The sequence below is a fragment of the Corvus kubaryi genome, unplaced genomic scaffold (assembly GCF_017639235.1).
Source record: "Corvus kubaryi isolate FWS band 111438036 unplaced genomic scaffold, C.kubaryi_AGA036_p1.0 37354, whole genome shotgun sequence".
Taxonomy (NCBI): Eukaryota; Metazoa; Chordata; class Aves; order Passeriformes; family Corvidae; genus Corvus; species Corvus kubaryi.
This window is the reverse complement of record NW_024581116.1, coordinates 16,010,606-16,033,680: the sequence shown is the minus strand read 5'-3', so window position 1 is coordinate 16,033,680 and position 23,075 is coordinate 16,010,606. Positions and strand designations below refer to the sequence as shown.

The 23,075-nt window shown below is 37.7% G+C and overlaps 2 long non-coding RNA genes across 2 annotated transcripts; one reads left to right on the top strand and one right to left on the bottom strand.

Annotated features, from left to right (window-relative positions):
* Window positions 1-466: 466 nt before the first annotated feature.
* On the bottom strand, window positions 467-8,581 carry LOC121667011. The gene is made up of 5 exons (XR_006016882.1): window positions 8,230-8,581; window positions 5,334-5,397; window positions 3,211-3,287; window positions 2,006-2,064; window positions 467-1,694 (listed from the first exon to the last, which is right to left on the bottom strand). It is a non-coding gene; the product is annotated as an uncharacterized LOC121667011 (long non-coding RNA).
* Window positions 4,694-22,757, top strand: LOC121667010. The gene is made up of 4 exons (XR_006016881.1): window positions 4,694-4,826; window positions 6,085-6,170; window positions 22,208-22,272; window positions 22,536-22,757. It is a non-coding gene; the product is annotated as an uncharacterized LOC121667010 (long non-coding RNA).
* The last annotated feature ends 318 nt before the right edge of the window (window positions 22,758-23,075 follow it).

Sequence of the window (23,075 nt, the reverse complement as noted above, 5' to 3'; positions counted from 1 at the left end):
AGGTTCCTTCAGACTCCTGTTTCTATAAATTAATACCATAAAGCATTTCCCTAAAAATAGGTACCATTTAGAAGGTCACTATATAACATTTAAAACAGCACCAGTTTTAAAAAGTACATCAAGAGATGTCCAAGGACTCTGCCTTCCCTCTTCCGGGTTGGCTGTTAGCAGCAGGTAGGAAAACCCTGCAGGCTCCTGTTACACTTGAATGCCAGCTGTCTTGTCCTGGCTCAGGCAGCCAGAATGGGGGAAATGTGACAGGACGAGATAATGTGTTTGAATTGAAAGAGGGTACATTTACATTATATATTAGGGAGAAATTCTTTATTTAGAGGATGTTGAGGGCCTGGAACAGGCTGCCCAGAGAAGCTGTGGATACCCCATTCCTGAAAGTATTCAAGGCCAGGTTGGATGGGGCTTTGAGCAACCTGATGTAGTGAAAGGTGTCCCTGCCCAGGATCTTTGAGGTCCAGCCCAAGTAACTATGATTCTGTAATTTAGACTATGCTGTGTATGACCAGCTTTATTGTAGTATGTACTGTAGTATACACCTGGCTTAGCTGAAGGCGTCTGAAATGACTCTCACAAAAGAGGGTTAATAGGCTATATATATATATCTATGAATTAATCTTTCTGAATTTGTTACATTTTTCAGTGTTGTTTCAAAAGTCAAAGGTTATGTTATTAGCAATTCATTCTGGATTGGTATTGTAAATTTTTTGTTTTCCAGAATGGTCATTCACATTCTTGGGCCAGGCAAAGAAGACATTTTAATTTATATGGGATTGTGTTTACCAAGCAGACAGTGACAGTAGAATTATAGTTCTGTAGATCCTAGCAGATTGTTATTGCACCAAATTTAAACTAGTAAATCATTAGAACCATTCCAAGAGGAAGATTCTCTGTGTGTGTAATACAAGGCTTATACTATTATATGCTTCATACATTTTTTAAAAACATTGATAAATGGAGAGTCGAACAAAAATATACCAAGTAAGTAATTTTAATAAATATTGCTGCTTGCACTCTACTGAAAGTTGCTTCATTTCTAGCCTTGTGAAATTCAGGCTCATAATATGAAGGAGTAGGAGCAGGTTCTCATGGTGACATTTCAGCCGAACAGCTCTACACATGTTGCATTCATCTCCTTGTATGGTGTATCAGTGCTGGGCCAGTGCTGGATGAAGTACAGCAAGTGTAAACACCCCTTTATCTGCGACTTCAGCTTTGTTCATTTGCAAACACAGCTCTGGTTGAACCAGCAGGAGATGCTGAAACCTCAGTAAAAACTGAAGTACCATCAGTCTCTGGTCCCATTTCTTTAATGGTGTAAAGTTTTTTGAAGTGACATGAGACATAAGGCCTTGAAGGGCTTGTATATACTAGGAACATGATTTCAGCTTGGATACTGTGTCCAAATTAGCTTTAGATCTAGCTGGCTTAGATGTGGTAAGTACTGAAGTGGCCTTGGCATGTGTTTGCTAATCAGGCAATCTTCAATCTGCTGAAATTAGTAGTGCAGCTATTAAATTTGTGTTCCAATAAGTTAGTCAAGAATGCCGTTTCTAGCCAAGTACACCTCTATGGAAGACTCCACAAGCTCTTGCATTGAATATTAAATCCTATTATCAGGATTCAGATCAAGATTCTCCTACCAAGGTAAAAGAATTGGTTTGCTGTGTTCCCACTAGAACCTGTAAGGAGAGGGAACATTTTTCAGTAACATACTTTTGTAAGACTTAGAAAGTTTAAAGACATATTAAAATGGGAAAACTTTCATTTAATCACTTAAAATGGTCTTGCTCTAGACAAAAAAAAAAAAAAAAAAACAGCCCTAAATATTTATTGAGCTGTGGGTGTGGACAATAAATTTTTTGGCTGTTAGTTTGCTAGACCATTGTGGGTATGGTATGATCACTAGTTTACTAACAGATGGACATCCTTTTAAAGCCAAGCTGTTTTATATTTTTACCATTTCAGTTTGGATGGAAACCAGCTTTTTTACCTTATGTTGTGCTTTTTATTTCTTATGTCAGAGGACAAAATCACTTCCAAAATGTGCTTCTGAAAAAGAGAAACACTGCTGTAATCCATATGCACTTCTTCACCAGACCAATACTTGCCCTGGGTATTCCCCTGCTAGAACAGTAGTTATGCCTGACCTGAGGGTCTCCTGTCCCATCCTCTCCCTCTATCACTGGAACGCTGTTCAGTTGATTGAAGGCCAGGTACAACAGACTTAGGAGATGTCATGGCAGATGCCAGGCCTAGGGGTATTTTACCAGTCTTTTCTGTTTGTTCAAGTATTCTACCATTTGTTGGTTTTGCCATCTGTCACGCTTTGCCTGGTGACTCTCTTTGTTCTTACTGACTGTGTGGTAGGTTCTGCTGCCTATATTTAAATTGCAGATCCTGGACCAAAATCAGAGCTGACATCCAACACCATTGTTATTCACTCCTGTACATGTAAATTTAAAATTTATGTAATATAGATTGTACCTTAGACAGAAATTACCATATATATATAGATAGAGGTTTTCACTGGTTTCTTAGTAAAGAACTGCACGTCTGAGTATGATACAAGATACTTCCCAGTCTGTTCTAAAATTAAGTATATTGTGGGTCTATATGCCACTTCTTTATTGATTCCAACGGCTAATGTCAAAGACTCCTTATTGCATGAAATTTCTTGAATTATTTCAAACAGAAGAGTATCACTGGAGGCATAATAATTGATAAACAATGAGTTAACATCCCCTTCATTTTCCTTAGCCCAAAAAGCAAACTCTACAGTTTTTACTCAAAAGGAAGAGATTGATTGAAGGAGAAAAGCAGTGTGGCTAAAGAAAGGTATGCTTAATTTTGGAATCCTTACAAAGGTAAAAAAAAACCAAACTAAAACCAGTCTGATGTAATTAAATTGAGCGAATTGGGTGAGATCTTACAAGCAAATGTTACATAAAAAAGTGAGGAAAAGCCCTTAATTTTCAGAAGTACAGTACTAGTTATGGAGAAAGTAAGAAGAGTAAATAGAGACTGACTTGGCAAAATCACAAACTCCTTACTGACATCAAAGGATAAGAAGTAGGTGAAAAATATAAACTAAGTCAAATTTTTAAGGATATGTATAAGGAAATTATAAGAGGATATATATAGGACAACTAGCAGTAGACATCAAGTGTAAAGGAAATAGTTATTTAACTCTATTACCAGGAAAAGAGATTTTTGAGGAAGATCTGCTCCTTCTCACTGATGATTGATGATGCTGAAAAGTATCAGTATTAATTCTACTTAAAAAAAAAAAAGTAGCAGTATTAATAAAATAGCAGTATTTAATGGTTGCTTTTTCTATTGGTTTTCACAAAAAGAAATTAATAGTTACATGGTGAAAAGCTCTTTAGTACAAATATTACCACAAATTGTTGAAAGAGCAAAACCACAGTACAGTGTGGATAGATGAAGCAGATATGTTCTTATCAACCTTTGACAAGCTTCCTCATAGGCTAGTTACAAAAAGAATAATGACTCTTACTGGTTATTTTGTGAAAGATACCTGACAGAAAAGTGAAGGGATGCATCATATTCTACTTTGAGAATGAAAAAGGTGAGTCAAGGAAGCATAGGTCAGGCAGGTTTTTTCTAGGAAAAAACCTTTGGGACAAATAACAAAACATGCTTTCGTAAGTATTAGGAACATAAGAAAATGAATTGAATATATAATTTTCAAAAATTAATTGAACCAACCTATCTTAGCTTCCTCTTGTAGTAGAATATTAGACCTTGTGAGCTGCTACTCCTACAACTGTCACATGGGACTGAATAGGGATTTGTGCAACAAGGCAAGTCACACTAAGTCATGGCTGTTACCCTGCCTGGTTTCCCAGTCTTTAGAAATTCCTGTTGTCATTACAGTGACTCTTTCCATGGTATCTCATTGATGTGGGTTTCTTTCCAAGGTTACAGAAAATGGAGTTTCAACCCCAAATTTATGTTTTAGCAGGCATTCTGGCCAAGCACCAGGTGAAAGGTATAAATTAAATAACTTTTCAAAACTGTTTGAAGAAAATTGCAAGAGAATATAAAATGATTTTGAAAATCCTTTCCTCCACTGTAAAGGGCAACTGAGACATTCTGACAGGTCTTTAAAAATGCTTGCTATTATATGGAATCTAAATGTGGAATAATAGGTACAAAGAAATGTAGATTATTTCTGTTTTATTCACTTGAGTGTAATTTGATTGAGTCAGCTGAGAGGAGTAGCAAAGACCAGTTGAGACAGAGATGGTTTCTTGTCATGCAAGTGGCTCCAACCACACTGTCTCCCAAGGAAAACGCAAACAATCAGGTGTGGTGGTCAGCAACCCAAGTTCAGCATTTAACTTGCAGTTACGGTGAGAACCCATGATTCCTTTGTCCTGTTATCTGCATGTTTTCCCCTGATAGGTTAATGTTTTCCCCTCCCAGTTTTATGTATGATGTTATGTATATTCGTTGCCCTTGTTTAATACGTATCAGTTTCCAGAAAGTTCTTTGTTCCTCAACGCCCCATTGGATCCTTCCCTAAGTCCCTCCTATGTGTTACTCCCATTGGTTCCCTTACTGTCAACCCCACCTACTTGCTCCTATCTAATTGGCTGAGATCCCTTCCCCACCTTTCCCCATCCCCACTATAAAATCCCTGGTAACCCTCAGATCCTTGGCTCTTTGTCCCTGTCAGTTTACCTGAGTAAACTTCTGTGTGGAGCGCAAACGGAGAGTCCCTTCTCTTTACTTCTTTGCCTCTGCTTGCATGCCTTCTCAACCAGCTCAGGGAGAAGCTCCCTTGGGTGAGGGGCTGCCTGTTTTGTGTGAGCATTTCAGGATTGCTGTAGAAGTGGATGGGACTGTGCTAGACCTCTGGGCTCTCTTTTTGCTAGCACGCTGCATACGCCGTTAGTTTCTCAGGGCGTAACAGAGCCAGCAGCGTGGGGACCTGGCCAGCAGGGACCCAGGTGCACATGAGCAAGGGAGCAGAGTAGATGCAGAGACCACATGTTGGACCGAGAATGCAGAGCAGCAGCAGGTTCTTGGTGATGAGGCATGTCAGGCTGGGAGATCAGATCACAGGTCTGGATCTGGCCTGGTGAGGATAACCAGGATCAGAGACAGACCCATCATTGGTGGGGCCAATAAGACTTATTAGTGCCCTCAAGGCACGCTGTTCCTGTATGATTTATGCAAACAAAGATGTGCAAAGGCTGCTGGCAGAAATGCCTGTTGTCCATGTCCACTTTTATATAAAACTTAAAGCCATTTTCTAAACAGTTTTGTGATTTCTTTCTTTCTCACCTTACCTGTCATACTGTTAAAACTTTTCTGTGCTGCAATTAGAGTTATAGCCAAGAGTGCCTGGGAAACCTGAAAATGTTAAAAAATCGAGAATTAATTTTCATAATTTTCCAAGGCTCAGCAGTTTGTCAGAAGCTGTTACGGATGGTTTACTACTGCTCTCCAGCTGCTGTAGTTGGTTCATCAGTATTTGCTATCCCTTAAATTGACTTTGCACTGGTATAAGCCAGAAGTGTTTGCAGCTTCAGCACTGATGGAGCAAGAAGGATTAAGCTCCTCTACTAAATGTATGCCTACTGTAACACGCATCTGACATTTAGGATAAGAGCAAGTAATATATTTTGAGCCTGCAAATCTTATCAAATAGCTGGGACACCTGCTCCCAGGCACTAAGAGTCTTTGTTTATTTTAACATTTACAGTTTTTCTCTGCCCAAAAATTCTTTGATCAAAGACTCAGAAAATGTGTACACCATATATCAAAATAGTAAAAATGATGGTAAGGATTTACTGGATTAAAACTAAAAATCCAGGCCAAAGTTTCTGATCTAAGTTTTCAAATGAACTCTGGTGCATTTGGCAAAATGTGAAAGTCAGTTTGTGTTAGAACATGTGAGTTATTTTTGTAAAAAAACTCCTCCTTAGTGGCCTCAGGGCCTCTAAAATGGGCAAAGAACTTTAAAATGGAGGGAATAAATTAATTACTTAAAGAAGTCTTTGTTATTCTAAGCTGTATTTGCTTTGTTATTTGTAACAGGTACTTTTATTGCTGTGGGAACCTCCACCACTGGATGATGTTAGAAAAGTACTTTCTAGGCATCTTCCTGATCAGCAAAATAAATGGTGAGTTTTGCCTATAAATCCTTGAAAACATTTTCCTTGCTGTTGCCAATTAATTGCTTTTCTTCCACACAGAAGTCCTTTCATAAACGCTACATAGAATTTATCCCTTGGTAGCCCTCTTGCAGGCAAATAGAGTCAAACAGACCAGTCTGCAAGTCAGTAATTTTCTAGACTAAAGCTTGTCATCTTCCAGGAGAGAACATGTGACTTAGAAACATTTTAAGAAACTGTTCTGTTTTTTCTTTTTCAGTTGGCAAAAACGTGTCAGTGTTCTGGCATCTATATTTCACACTTGGATTACCAGTTCTGTCTTATGTCAGTATTTAGTATCTAACTATTACATTTATCGAGTTCCACTGCTAAAAGGACTGAAAAGCTGTCACTGGTCATCACAGGCTACGTAGTCTCTTAAGCAGATTGAGCGCTACTGCTATCACATTATATTGGAAAATGCATTATTTTTAATTACTTCTTTGAGTTCTAGTTTACTATGCTACATTATGTACATCATCTACTGGTTTGAAACTAGAGAAGCTTTAACGTCCCTACCCAAACAATTTTATGATTCTATACTTATATATCTTTTATACAAGATGTATGTGCAAAGTAAATAATCTGCAGGAATTCACTTATGAATTTGTTAGAAACTTCTCAGTAAAACATTTTTCAGCATTTTGGAATTTAGAATTAACATTCATAATTATCTTGACCTAAGTGAACTATATGAATTTGAAGGAAAATTGCTGCTTAATCAGAACGAATGTCAAGTACTATTTATGGCAAAGGTTTATCAAGTGGACAAATACAGACTAGAAAAAGTGGAAAGGATTCTAGGGAAGGTTAGTGATCCACAAGACTGAATCCAAGCTGATAGCTGTTGCAAACATTGTCCCCTGCAATACTGCTAGGTATAAATAGAGGCATAGTTGTACGCTCCTTCAGATAACATTCAGTGGGCTTGTAATGTTCCTGGTGTCTTGCCTTATAATTGAGAAGACATCTTAAGCACCCTTTTTTCAGTCTCTACAGATATTGGAATGTTTTTGTGGTGTTTCATTGATGTATTTTTGAGCATGGGATATGAAAAACACATGAAAAACTGAATGGGGGATTCAGCAGTTTTTTATTATATTTTTACTTTCTGGAAGAAAAATTACAAGAGTTGATACTGCTTTAGGAAAAAAGAAGCAATGAACCTCCTTGTTCTGATTAATCCTTTCATTGGAACTTGTGGGAGGTCTGTATGCTAGAATATAAGTGTTTCCTCCACTTCACCAGGTTCTCAGGGCAGACTCCCTGTGGTTTCAGTGACTAAAACCAAGTGAAGGACAGCAGCTGACTTTGTCCTTGTATTACTCTCCAAAGCCTTAATCAGGTATTGCTTGGATCAATTTCCCTAAGGTCATAACAAACACAGCCAGGTAACACTGTGTGCATGACCACCTTTCAGAGACCCAGTTTTGGCGGTAACTGACTTGTTCCCTATGCTAAATGTTTCAGTGCTAGAATACTTAAGGAAACAACCCTCTTCTGTTAGTCCATATTTGCTACTTTTGAATAGTATGCAACACTAGAAATAAAAAATATGCAGGCAAAGGCAACTCACTGAATAAAACAGTTTACATTCTGGCATAGGCATATTCAGAGATCATAATCTTACAGAAAATTCATGAATTGTACAGAGAGATTCTCTAAATAACCAGCTATCTGTTAATAAGCAAGAATTAAGGTCTTTGAACTGTGGACAGATGCATGCAATTAGAAACAAGATCACATTATTTTTAATAATGGAATGCAAATTCACAGCAAGGGAACAGGTGCATAAATGTTACGGACCATTAAAACTTATCACAGGTGCATTATGAAGCACGTGGAGAAGCAAGTCAATTAATTCTCCAAAGACTGCAATAGGCTTGATATTATATAGTAAGGAATACGGCAATATTTCAGTTTGCTGAGCATTTTTTTACTCAGACTGGGTTCTATATTAGCATGTGCTATCTATGTATCTTCAGAATATGAGATATCAGTTCATATCTAACCAGCAGCTCTTACTTACCTTTAGAGGTGTATCTCTGGACCTAGCCTTGGCTTCCTGTATGGTAACTCACTGTTAGACGTAATTCTTCCAGCTCTTTTGGATGTTTGTGGATGGTTTATCAGTAGGTCATTTGGTTCATAGGGTAGGCTGGGAAATGTCATCCCCTTCTTTGGCAGTGACTGAGAAGACAGAGGAAAGGACACATATCTCCTGTGTGCCCTAACCAAGAGCAAGCAGATACAGCTGGAATTTCATCAGCTGTAATAGCAGATGTGTTTTTGCTGCTCTTTGAGTATCCATACAGAAATAAAGTGTTACAGTAGAAGCACTTGGTAAAGTGCAATTTGAAGGTTTTTTAAATGTGACACTAGGAGTCCTAGCCATTAGCATTTTGAGTGCTTCCTCTGCAGAATAGCTTGGCCTGATTCCGTCTTGCTTCAAGTTGGCCTAATTCCGTCTTGCTTCAAGTTGGCCTAATTCCATAGGCAACAAAGAGCTGGATTAACATTAGCAGCAATGAATATCAGTTGCAGACTTGCAGCAGTACAATGCATAGTGAATCTGGAGAGGAAATACCCCATACACATCCTTAACGTAATTAGACAATCTGCATTTTTTCTTAAACTATTGCTGGCTCACTAAAAGTTCACTTGTGTACTAACAGTTACTTCATAGTAGCTATCATTACTGTACTTTTTGCCGTAAGATAGATACTGGTGATTGATATAAGCAGCCAACGAGTAGGAATCTGCTCTGGGAAATCTGCGTCTCCTCTAGAGGCTTATTTTTTAAAGATACACTTGTAGAAAAAGGAAATAGTTGCTTTCAAGAAAAGCAGAGCAAATTATGAAGAAAAGCAAGCTGAAAGTTTAAAATTTTTTTGGATCTCTAAAAGCTTAATTTTGAAATGCAGTCTTGCTTAAGGAGCTTTAAACTAGATTTGAAGTGGTACAGGAATATAGCTAGGCTTGACAGATATAAGCTATGCAATGGGGACAACTGAAGGAACCACCCAAGTAGCAAAATGAGACTTGAGGGGATACCTCCGATGAGTACAAACACCCAAAGGTGTAACCATGAGACAGGACTATTGGGGTCTCCCTTTGCACCTCTACTGGGATATTGACATACTTAAACACTTCTATAAAGTGCCTGTACACAAATGCACACAGTTTGGGGAACAAACTGGAGGAACTAGAGATCTGTGTGCAGTCACAGGGCTTTGATCTCATTGCAGTTACAGAGATGTGGTGGGACAGTTCACATGACTGGAATGTTGTCATGAAGGGCTACATGATGTTTAGGAGAGAAAGACCAGGAAGGCATGGTGTTGGAGTTGCCCTCTGTGTGATTCAACACCTGGAATGTATCGAGCTCTATCCTGGGGTGGATGATGAGTGAGTTAAGAGCTTATGGCTTAGGACAAAAGGGCAGAGTACCAAGGGTGACACTCTTGTGGATGTTTGCTACAGGCTGCCTCATCAGGAGGAGGGAGTGGACAAGGTCTTGTACAGGCAGTTTGGAGCAGCCTTATGGCCATAGGCCCTGGTTTTTGTCGGGGGCATAACTACCCTGGCTTGGTCTAACCTGTCCAAGGATGTCAAGGACAAAAAGAACAGCTTCTTAAAAGACATTAAAACCAAAAGGAAAACAAAGGATAATTTGTTTTCAAAAACAAATTCAAAACCAAAACCTGTTACTAAATGGAGGTAACAGAGGACACAGAGAAGGCAGAGCTCCTGAACGCCTTCTTTGCATTGGTCTTCACTGACAAGACCAGCTCTCAGGATTCTCTGACGCAGCGGACCAGGGTAAGGGAATGTTGAAAGTGCATTAGGAAGAGCATTGCCAGCAGGTTGAGAGAGCTCAGTTCTGGGCTCCTCAGGACAAGAGAGACAGGGAGTTCCTGGAGTGGGTCCAATGAAGGCCTACAAACACGATTAAAGGACTGGAGCGTCACTCTGATGAGAAAAGGTTGAGGGAGCTGGGCCTGTTCACCCTCAAGAAGAGGTGAGTGAGAGGGGACCTCATCAATGTCTGTCAGTATCTGAAGGGAGGGTGTCAAGAGGATGGACCAGGCTCTTCTTGGTGGTGCCAAGCAATAGGACAGGAGGCAATGAGCAGAAACTGATGCACAGGAAGTTCCACTTGAACATGAGGAAGAACTTTACTGTGTGGGTGACCAAGCACTGGAACAGATTTCCCAGACAGGCTGTGGAGTCTTCCTCACTGGAGATAAGCAGGAACTGTCTGGACACAATTCTGTGCCATGTGCTCTGGGATGGTCCTGCTTGAGCAGGGAGGTTGGACCAGGTGACCCTCCATGATCCCTTCCAACCTGACCCTTTCTGTGAGAAACACAGTAGATTTTGTGGAATTTCTTTCTGTATTAGTTGATACATGAAATTAACAGTATTTTAGTTTTTTTTTTTTTTTTTCTCCCACAATGTCTAGCCACAGAGGTTGTGTAGCCCTAAAGTTGAAAAGTGAGCATGTAAACGTACTCTGTTCCACTCAAAAGAAAAACATATTTTTATTCTGACAGAAAAAATCAAATTAATGACAATGTAAAATGAGAACATTTTTAGTCAGAAATGTTCATCTGAAAACATTCTTTAACAAGAGGTATTTGTCCTGTCAAGTATATTAGCTCCCTTCTTGGCTCTTGATGCAAGTTCCTCCTGTGGGATGCTCTGCACTGTGGCTAGGGCGATTCACTCTTGAGATGTCTGGTCTTCAGCAGTTTTTCTCCAGGAAGGGTGCTTCGGGGGATTGTCCATTCCAGGGATCACTCCCACTACACAGCAGGAAAAAGCCTGAGCTGGGCTTGGGTCCCTTCCCAGGACCATGGACATATTTTCGTGAGCTTTGTGCTGTGAAACACCCACAAGCACATTCATTGCCAGTCAGGTTAGGCAGATTGTGCCTTCAGTGTGGCATTACAAAAAAATCATTCAGTAGGTGTTGGCACAGACTTAGGTAGAAATTTAAGGCCACTGAGCAAGTACCAGGGAGGTGGAGGAACAGGATGTTTTAAGGAACATCGTAATCAGACAGTTGGAAATTATTGCACCCTGGTTGAAACTTGATTTTTTTTTGATATTATTCTATATTATATATTGATGTTTTTGGGGTTTTTTTGACGGAAGCAGATAATTTTATTGATGTTTTCTGAAAAAAGAATTGTCCTGGCTTATAAGTGTTTATAAGCTATAAGTGTTTAATTGATAATTCAAGAAAATGATATTTTCTGAGGAAATTTTCATGTTAACAGTGATTATGGTTCCATGAACATGTTCCATGTTCCTGAGAGCTTTTTTTTCTGACACACTTAAATTTGCCATTCTGTTGTTCCAATTAAATTTAACTGTTAAAAGTCATGATCATGGAGTGTGGTGCCCATTAATTACATTAACACAGCATTCCAGACCACTCAAAATCATAGTCATATTGGTTGTTTTAGAGACGTTTGCAAACTTTAAATCTCTTAATCTAGGCCATACACACCATGAGCAGAATAGAGCCCAAAACTACAATGATGCATTCTTTTGCCTCTGTTGAGAAGAGGGACTGCTGTTCTGGACTGCTGGTGGTGTTTTCTTTTAAATATACATATTATTTATTTATTTAAAGGGCAGTAGCTTCATACTTTAAATGCTGGGAGTTGTAGATCTAAAGCCATTCTCATAAGTGTATGTCAGTGATATTTATTTCCAAAAAAAGGGAGCACTAAACATTTATTCTTCATGATCATGGCTAACCAGTTATTCAGAAACCTGGGGCTGTGAGCTGTGGACACAAAGGCTGCAGTCTGTCTTAATGACTGGAGAATAGACACCCTCACTATAGTGATGTGAAATTCCTCGAAGTGCTGCTCTCTCCTCAGCAGCATCACTTCAGACGTAGCGGGAGAAGTCTGTCCCAGTCAGCTACTCCTCATCCATATTCAGGCACTGAGAGCCCTGTATTGTCCTGTGCTGAAAAATCAATACTGTGAATACTGTGTGGGCTGAGCCTATTTGATCTCTGTGGTTGTCATGGCTACACTTCAAGGTATTGATTCATCCACAGGGATCTCAGGGTTGGATGGTCCCTGTATTGAGGCAGAAATCTTTTGTCCTGTGAAATCTAAGCACATTCTACAATGAACCCTGTTTCACACATGCCTAGACCACCAAAACTGGTTTGCTTTTTTTTTTCTTCTTTCTCTTCTAGGGGTATTGGTGGAAGGAACAATTTCTCAAATATTTCTTACAAATTCCAGCAGATTCTATTACCAATGATATTGCAGACATGATAAAACGGACAGTGAAAATTATATGGATAAAAAGAAAGACACTCAAAATACTGCTGTTTTGCTTCATTGAAAACAGTGAATCATGTAGACTGGGTGTATTCTCAGTGGCTGTTCCTTGGATCCTTTGTTCATGTATTGGATCTATTATGGTCAACTTAAAGTAAATAAATTGAAAAGATTCTGATTGGAGAGGACTGTAATTTGCATTAGAACTCTATATTAGAGACTGCCATTTCATACAGTTTCATACCATTTATTCAGTATTTTATACCATTTATTCCGTTTACTTTTTTGTAGATGTATATACGTGTACATAAGTGTATTCATAAAACAACAGGTCCAAAATTGCCTGTGAGATACATATGCTCTAATTTTATCCAGAAATCATGGCACTCTCTTTTGATACCTTTTTGTTTGTATTCATCAAAGTAACTGATCCATCTGTGCTTGCCATTGGCTTTGATTCCCTGGAATAAGTGTAACAATTTATGTAGTAATGTCGTAGCCAGTTTTGCTGGCAGGGAACTGATTAAAGTAATGGTAAGGTAACACAACGAGACCAAAACACAAGTATTTGAGGTCCAAACCTCCATCAAGTAATCTAATCTCCCATGGTCTTAGATAAATTATATTTTGTATATTAGCATTTCTGAAATGAAATTGTTACTGGATAAAAAGGTGAATCTAGTGGAAATTATCAAAAAATGTGGAAGGAAGATAGTCAAACTGTATCTTATATTCATAATAAATTGTTAGATTCTATGAATATGCAGTGTTGCCTTATGCTACAGTGTAGATCTTTTTGTAAAAACACAGGTAGATAAATAATGCTCTGCCTATTAATAGAAGAGGTGTGTTTCTAGTGTGTTGTGTGTTGAGAACACTGGGCTTCCTGACAAGCATGCAGATACATGTTTTGAAAATGTCGGCTTGGATTTGGGTGAAAGGGTGTCCTGGTAAAGGGATAGATGCTGTTTGTATTTGCACCATAAAATTTATCAAACATGAAGCCCCTGCCTTGTGCAGAAATGGCTTTCTCAGTAAAATTTGTCTATTCATTCTACCCACTGACTGTGTAGAAATCAATTAAAAATCCTGAGGAATAAAGGGAGAAGAAGGCTGTCTCAGCCTTGTGTTTCCTCTCTGATTGCTGCTGAGCTTCTCTGAGGGACTGTTGTTTTATTTGACTCTGGCCTCCAGCTGAATCTCTCTCCAAGGTTTGTCTTTCCTTCACTAAGGCTTGTGATGCTGAAATTGATGGAATTTTTTTTTTCTTCAGAGTGAGGTACTGAGGCCCCCTTGTAATTTCTGTCTGTATTTCTGGTGTTAATAGCAGTAATCTTACCCCGTTTGTGTCATCTCTGCTAAGAAGCCAGAAAAATGCCTTAATGGGAAACTTACCAGGTTTCCTAAAATTTAAGCAGTTCCAAAGAATTTTGAATTGCATTTCTGTGAGCCTATATTCCCTCCCGTTCCCTATTATGTATGTTAGCTTTCCATCTCTGTTTTCATTCTTTGAAATCATTGATGGTGTATAAATATTGGAGATTGTTCTGCACATGGAGGAAGTACTCTTAAAGATTTTTCTTTGGTTATCTTTGGATATACATGTTTGGTTAACGAGTACTGAACTTAATTTCTTTGTTACATCTTAAAAAGGTGTTTCTGGAGAAAAAAACTGATCTGTTTCTGATATCTGGAACAAGTTAACCTCTCCTTCTATACACAACTGACTTTCTCCTTCCCTCCCTAGAGTTTTCTGTACTTTTTAGTATTGTTTTCTAATAGGGTGGATACTATTTAATGTCTTCAGTTTTGAGCTCCTCTCTTATCTGGGTTTTTCAGATTTCAGTCATTTTCCATGAGACATTTTCAGTAAGAAGACGAAAACTCAGTACTTGTTATTGCCAAAGCTGTGCTCCTGAAAGACAGGCAGCTTCCTACAATTAATTTCATCCTGAGTTGTGCTGTATTCTAAAACTGCATGTTAAGAACTTGGTTAACTCAGAAGAAAGGGTCAATGGGCATTTCAAGCTGAGGGCCAGAGCACAGACTCTGGTGAAGTACGGTATTCACGTATTCCTGAATATCTCATTTTAAACAGTTGTAGAATCAGAATCTGGAGAGATGTGCAGCCCTGGAGTTACCAGTGACATGTTAGTCTCTGGTCTTTTGTGAGCATCTTGCCCAGCCTATGACCATAACCAGTCAGAAGCCTCTTCTGACTCTCAGTAAACTGGAATGCTTTGTCTCTTGGTGTTGTGTATTGGCCTGGAGGCAATGCTGTGCCAGTGATTGCAAATGTGGCTTGTACTGAATGATCTAGAAAATGGAAAGCAGGATTTCAATATACTTCTTGGCCATGTGTATACAACTTAAATATACTGATACAAGGTAATATATCTGTGAAATCTGACTCCTGGATAATGACTAATGTCTGTGGAGTCAAGAATTCTTAATTTTGTAAAGAAAGATCAGGCTCAAGTAATAAAGTATTGTTTGGGAATAATCTTTTACTATTAACAATGCCTTCCTTTAGCTATGGCACATATTTCCATCGATTGTTTTAAGCAATGTAAAAATACAATAAATAAACAATTTCTTATTTTTATCTCTTTTTAAAAGGATATATTTGACTAGTACTTTCCTACAATAACAGTAAACAGCCCTAAAACATTGCTTCTTCCTCTTTCATAAAAAGAGGTGGAAAGCAGCACCAGAAAATGGCTTTCAACTAGTGAAAGTAGAAAAAATATATGATATGTGGATTTGGTGGCTCTACTCTGGTTACTACAATCAGTGTATGAGAACAAAATGAGATTTTCCATTTTAATGTATCTAAAGTTATGGAATTCTGTCAATAAAGATATTCTATATGATAAAAAACACCTATGGAAAAACAAACTTGAAGAGAAAAATGCGGACAACAGACTCCAGCTATTAGCTCCAGTCTGTTTTATTTTTTTTGATTTGATTTTTTGTGAGAGGGGAACTTGGTCATGACTTACTGTCTTGTAGCAATGACTAACTGAATTAATATTTTGATTGATATGAGGTTAAAATTTGTATAAATTCCATTAAATCCAGAGCATAAATTGTTAGGCTTTGTATTAATGCACTCAGAGTCAGTCCTAAAATATTTCTTTTCGAAGTGGGCAGTTGGAATGGGGTGTTGTGGTGATAAACTTGGAGAATAATACACAGATGATGCTGCATGACAAAAGAAGCAGGAAACCTGGGACTGAGGGGAAAGGAGGTAGCACTGGTGGCTGTGCCTCTCATAACTTCACCCCAAGCTCTGGATCTCCATATATCTACTGCAAACTGGAACAGTGATAGTTGAGATCTACTTAAAATCATGGCGAAGTTACTGCATCTACTTTTCAAGAACAAACTTAGACAGGAAAAGTCTACTCCATCTTGTGTTGGTTGGTTTTTTTTTTTTTTTTTTAATTTGAAGTATATGCTATCAAGAGAAAGCAAAAATAGTTGTGTTTCAGAGACTCATAATGCTCCATCTCTGGTTACTGCAGATACTCTAGAAAGCTTTCTAGGTGTTCAGAAAAACCTGTAGTTCTTTTTTTTTGTAGGAGCCCGGGATAATTCATTCATTTATGGACTGTTTAGGGTCTGAATTTCAGCAGTAATCTGCTTAGTAACCTGTAGCTGATGTATTTTTAAACCCTGCGAAAAGAAGCTATTGCAACCAGCTAGTGGCCATTTCTACACAACTGCTACAGACTGAAATCTATCTGGAGAATAGTTTAACTGCATGTTCTTTCTTGATTTATGCTTATTTCACAGGAACTAGTACCTCTAAACATGTGTGTGCACACATATGCAGACTCTGCACAGTACATGGTGTTTTTAAAAGTCAAAAAAGATATATCTTAGAAGTGAGGTAATTCAGCTTTTGTGAGGTTAGGAGAATAATCTACGCCACTGAGAGGAAAATATAATCCAGAACCTGTTATTGAAGGACTAGATACATATTTTTAGCCTTTTTCTTCTCAAGGATAATTCATTATACACTGAATACTCACAGTGCCTGAGCCTATTTAGTGGAAGTCCAACCAAATGTACAATGAATGTCATTGGCAAATGTCATACCTAAGTGTAAAGACTATAAGGAGCAAAGACTTCCCATGGGAAGTCTTACCAATGGGATAAAAGGTGTAATTTTTTATTGAATTCCGCCACGTTGTGAATTCTAAAGCAGTTGTGTTTGAACCAATTTAAAGCAGAGCAACATAATTTAGATGTGTGATGACAAAATGTGCCTTTGCCTCACCAAACCCACCAAAATGTGTATTTTTGATAATCTAAAGTTAAAATTGTTGCTAACATCATCAGCATCTAAAGAGGATAGAAATGGCTGTGAGGAACAGCTGTGGCTTACTTCAGTTTTCTTAACTGCAAAGAGAGATCTTAGAGTACAGCTCAAATAATTTACTACTCGAATAGTTCTTTTGCAATAAACATTTGATTATGAGGAACTAAGAGAGCGTCTGTTAGATTGTTTTAAATAACTATGTCACTTAATCGAAATAGCCTCTAGAGTTAAGGTTTCCTTTAGAAAGGTTTCAGCATTTGCATCTGTTGAATGATTTATATCCCTGACATTAGCTTAATATTATGGGGGAAAACACAGTTCAACCTCCAGCAGGCTGGTATGAGATGTGAAACTGTTCCAGGTTGAATTTTCCTTTTTAAATTTTTCATGAAATTCTCTCAGCAGGCCACTGTTCAGCTCTGAAAGGATTTTGAACCTAATAACCATAACTGCTTCAGTCCAACCATCAGGAAAAAAAAAAAAAAGGGGAAAAACCCGCTCCACTGGAAAACAAGCATTTCATCAAAACTCTTTTCCTGCTTTTACAACAGCATAATAACACTGAATAGATTTGGGGCCATCAATTGTAAAATTATCATTTTTCACCAAAGCAGCATTATATTAAATGCTTAATTATTCATTACTAATGCTTGTCATGGTGAAAGATTGGTCTCAGCAATTTTTAAAGCAGTGGGCCTGGCTTTTCTTCCTTGAAGGTTAATGGCTGAGCCCTTGGTTTCATTACCTTCCTTAAACGTATCACACCTCATATGTCACAGCTTCGCTTTTTGCTTGCTCTCCTCTCTCTGCCCTAGTGACTAAATAGTGGCAATGCTGAAGATTTGGTAGGGTCTGTTGCATGAACTTTGTTTTGGTGTTTGCATGGGGATAAATTGTTCACCCTGGCAGTAAGGACGGGTGACAGCAGAAGTGAGGTTGGGGACTTTGTAAGATATAATCATTCTTGGCTAGGCTGAATCATTCCTGCGGGGGCATTTTTAAAATGGTAGCACTTAGCTTTAAATGGAACAAGATGCACTGAGATTATGAGCAAATTATGCAACTTGCAGAAAGCTATTTACTCATTTGAAATTACATGCATGAAATATTGATGGTGCATTAGTTACATGATGGCAATAAAAGTGGACTGCATTCAGTCTTGCTAGGTGCAAGGCCACAGGATTATAGCCTTAAGCTTTTACTCTGTAAACTTCTGAATGTTTAAGGTTTGTATTTATCAGGCCAATTTCAATATAACCTGTAAATATAGGGTGAAGGTTGTTTGGAGTTTTTCAAAACTTCAACATCATCTAAAATCCCATGTAACAGAGAGGTCATTAATTTCACAGACATGGAGAATGGTTGTATTTTTGCTATGGCTAGAAGAAATTGCTCCTTATGGGGTTGTTTTTTTTTTTTTTCCATACTGCTATCCTTATGTACCTTTACATGTAAGGAGTTCTGAAAACAGGGCTGGGCTGGCTGTAATTTGAGCTCTTATCCACCTCTTTCAAAGGAACAAGGTAAGCCCAGGTAAGGAACTGAAACAGTCACTGAAAATTCAGGAGTGACAAAGCACACCTAATGGCATTATTTCCATTAATATTACCATCACTACTGGAGATTTTGTACTTGATGCTAATTATTGAACTTGATTCCTATAAATAAAGGCATCACTGTATAAATAATGAATTTTGAACCTATCCATACATGTACTAGTCTTCTATAAATATAAATGTGGTAATTTTCAGCAAAGCTATTCAGCGCACTTTAAAGGAGATAAATAATTAATATGAATTCCATTTAGTTATTAAAGAGTCACTGTCAAGATAAAAATCATTGGAGTTTTTAACAAAATTCCCTGATTGCTAGTAGTCAGATTGATAAATGAAACCAGAATTATTTGAAATATCTTGTTCAGGCCTCACCTTTGCTGCCTCTATTAATATCCACCCTTTATATACAATGATGGAAAAAGAATATTTGGCCAGATAGAAGATGAAGGCTAAGAATTTCAATTTTTTTGCTGTCTCTGTGCTTTTCATTCAATCTAGAAATAAAAGTAACTGTTTGTTTTCCTAGTTTTTAAGTTTCATTTGTGGTTAGGGGCAGTATTCTCTTTCCCTTGTTTACCCCATTCTCTTATCTTAAAAAAAAGTCAGAAATTTAAGATGCTGTAAAAGATTGTAATGATACTTTCAAATAAGGACATATATATGTTACAGTTATATGTTTATGTTAATAAAAATATTTGATAAATTAAGAAAAGGCAAGAGGAAAAAATAATTATTGCTGCATATCACAGAGATAACTACTGATTTAACCACTATTGATGATAAAATGATTATTTCCTATCTGATCTTAAACCCTTTGCTGTTTATTCTATAAAGAAATGGCAGAAGGGGCAGAGGAGAAAAAATGATTATTAACAGCATTATTCTGCTGCAGAACTCAGAGTGTGTTGTTGGCCCGGTCGTTATTTCCTGATGAAGGTTGCCCAGACTGTTTCCTTTTGCTTATCCTTATTTGGGAAGATTTTTACTTGTGTATTTCTTATTCATATTGTGACGGTTAAGCAGAATCAAAATACACAGGAAACCTTTAGTCTCTTATACATGTAAATTTGGGTAAAACCCCAAATCTCCTTCCTCATCGTATGCAAATATATTTACTTCTAAACACATGGAAAAAGAAATATGGAAAAAATACTTAGGGTCTTTTTTAGAGCTTTTAAATTAAGCATAAACTATGCCCTTTCAGTGTGACATGTTTTCTCTGTCTGTAAAGGTTAGGTCACATCACAAGAAAGTCAATAATCTGCCAGCAGCATTGCCTACTGGCCTTTTTAGTTGTTTAGCACAAACTTACATGAAGTACCAGTGGATTCCAAGGTTAGTCTGAACTCTGGGAGTCCTGTGAAGGGTTTAGGAGTTATCTAAGAATAACTTAAGATTGTTGGAAATAGGAGATAGGGACAACATAATAAGACCACTGTTCAGCTTGTATTCAGAAATGCTTCTGATGCTCCTAATAATAAATGTTGGCTGCTGTACAGACTGTGAGTTTGCTCCTGCTGTACTCTCTGGGGAAATTTGAGCGTAGGTTGAAAGAGCAAGTTCCAGTCCCACAAGAGTATTGTTGTATTAGCAGAGATGCTCAGCTCAGCTGGAGTAATGTTGTGGTGCACCAATGCTGCTGTCACTGTGCACCACAGCTACCTGGGGTATTCCTATGTTGCTCTGCTTTATGTAGCGTCAGTGTGCCCTAAAGGAGATGAGGGAGGATCTTCTTGGTCCAGCATAATTTCTCTTTGCTCAGAAGAGGTGGGCCAGAGTCAAACAATGCCATATGACTGTGAAGATTGGGAATTCAGAATATGAAATGAATATTCATCTGCTTCTTTACCATCCACTCTTGATAAGTAACTGGTAGGTAGTATACGTGGGGAAATATAACTGAGTACCATGAATCTCTGGTACTATCCCAGGAATAATACTTTTGTTAGTAAATTCTTTCCTCATCAGTCCTTCCTGCCTTCCTTCCTTCCTGCCTTCCTTCCTTCTCCTTTTAGATAAAATTGAACATCATATTTAGTATAATATGCATCTTTGCTAAATATAATGCTCTGAATGTTTAATTATTTTACATGTAGAACATAATTAGCCATTTGTTTTCTGAACTGTTTTGATCAGAGGTTCCAAATGAGTAAGTAAACAGCATCAACACCACCCTGACAATTTTTCTCTTACAGGAACATTGTATCGTCTAAACTAGTTTAATATTGGTGTTGGAAAAAACACCTCATGCTATTGTGCGGAACTCACATTTGTTTTTAAGGGTCTAGCCTCTTGAGTGCTTGGAGAGTAAGTGAATTACATGGATTCTGTTCCTAGTGAACACGTCCACCTCCATCTGGCTGTTTGCTTTCATCTTGCCTGAATGAGTACGCTAAGATTACAAGAAAAATTGGAGCAATGAAAATAAGTCAGTGTTTTCATAGAGTTTTCTTGCAAGCATGATGGGGAAATTAGTAAGTGGGAAGTGTCTGTCAGTCTGGTGACTTGTTGTTAGCAAAGACCATCCTTCCCAGTGCACTTCTCTTAAAACCCTACATTAAGACATCAGAAATGCTCAGTTTCCTTCAGAGAAGGAAGTCACAGGGAAGATTAAGTGAGCTGTCGACAAACTTTTGGAGAGATTTTTGAGAGAATGTTTCTTCCAATTTGTAAAAGAAGAAATTTTTTTTCAGAGAGGTCCTCATTTTGAGAAAATTATTTGGGAACTGGCTTTGAGATAATGTTTACAATTTTCTATCAGAGCAGAATGGATTACATCCATTTGATAGTCAAGTTGTGAAGACTGTGTACCTAAAAGGAACAGCTGTGTTCAGGCTCCTGATTGTGCATGATCTTTTCAGCTTCTAAAAAGATGAGTGGTGGGGTAGCACATGAAAATATTTGTGCTAGAAATACCCGTGCATATCGTCTCATCACCCCAGTGACATTTGGAAAGAGGGGAAGGTAATATCCAAATGTTCAGGAAATGAATATGAATCTTGGGTAAAATTCTGCTTCTTTTCTGCACTCTGAGAGAGAAATGAAAGCTGTGCAAATCAAAACCTCCACTTCTGAAATTCTGTTGACTTTGGGAATTTTTTGGTATAGTGTGAAATGTTTCTATTGGAAAAGACTTACCTCACAGTGATCTCAGGCTTATTTAAAGATCCTTCAAGTTAATGGAGACTAAGTGGCCCCAATTTCTGAGCCTTTGAATTTGAAACCTTAGGGATAGAGAGATATTTGAAGAGAGGTTACAAAATTATGCTGTAATATACATGGCACTTCAAGCTGCGGAGTTTTTATAGTAAAGTTTCCTCTGGTTTTGGAAGGGAGCTTGCTTTTGATATTGTTCTGATGCTTATGAAACAACTGAGGTGAAATTCTATGATACTATGAAATACCTAAAAATGGATGTTGGCTGCCTTCTTTTTTAAACTCTTTCAAAGATTGTTGCATCACTGTGGTGGGAAAATAAGACTCTTAGCAAATTGGCACCAATATCTTTCTTATTCCAGCTGTTTTCCAGAAATTCTAATGATGTAGCTGACAATTAATGGTATCACTTTTACTACTGAGATGTAATGAGTTTAGAGCATTACAGGCTCTCTAATGCCAAACCATTTGCTGATGTAAGTTGAAAAGGCAGCACTAAAACTAAAGGTTTTAGTGATCTACACAACACATGAGACTAGTCAATATATTCTTATTTCATTCCACTTTTTAATATTGAAGATCTTGAGGAAAAAAATCTGCTCTGTTCATTTCTTCTGGTGGTTCACAAGTGTTATCTCTTATGCTTCCTTACAGGAGCTATGGAAAAAATATAAGATGTGACACAGAACTGTCAAACATCATGGGAATGAAACTTCCAGGTATTTGTCAGTTTGCCCATGTTGATCCATCCTTAGCCTGTCTGATACAATCTTCTTCACTACAGGCAAACCAGGGTAGTACAGAAGAGTCAAAAGGGTCTGTAAATGGAAGTTGCACTTCCTGTATTTTTAATTTTCCGTGGATGTGCAGGATAAATCGAAGCAATTCAAAATAATTAAGGCAAGCTAAATCATCACACAGTGTAAGTTGCCATATCAGTTGATGTAAATCATTTTAACTTTGTGGCATTTATTTCCTTCAGGACTTAACCTAGAGTGTATGACAAAATAGGACGCATAGATGGATGCTTACACGAGAGCTGTGTTGTTATCCAAGATCTGTATTTTCTACAAACAACATGGAACAAAAGCCAACCCACTAGGGGATGTAAATTGCATTTGAGAGAATTCTTAATAAATTTTTAAAATTAAAATTAAATGTCTCCTTATAATTCTTTTCCAAAACACAAAGAATTAATCATTCTTCGGGTTTTTATTCCTTTTGAAACTAACATTTTTTAATGCCAAGTGAAGCAAATAATTTATTTATAATACATATGATAATATAAGAAAATGTTTCTATAATAGAAATTAAAAACCATTTAAATGACCTGCCACAAAGAAAGATTTTATTATTTGTGGTACCTGTACCTGAACACTGAGGGTTTAAAGCATCTTTCTGTTCTTAAGCTACTTGTTCTAAATGCTATCACTGTTCGAAGAATTCTCTGTAACTCAGGTGGGACAGACACTGATGTGCAGGCAGGTGCTCTGTAGTTTGAATACCAGACAGAGCAAGACAC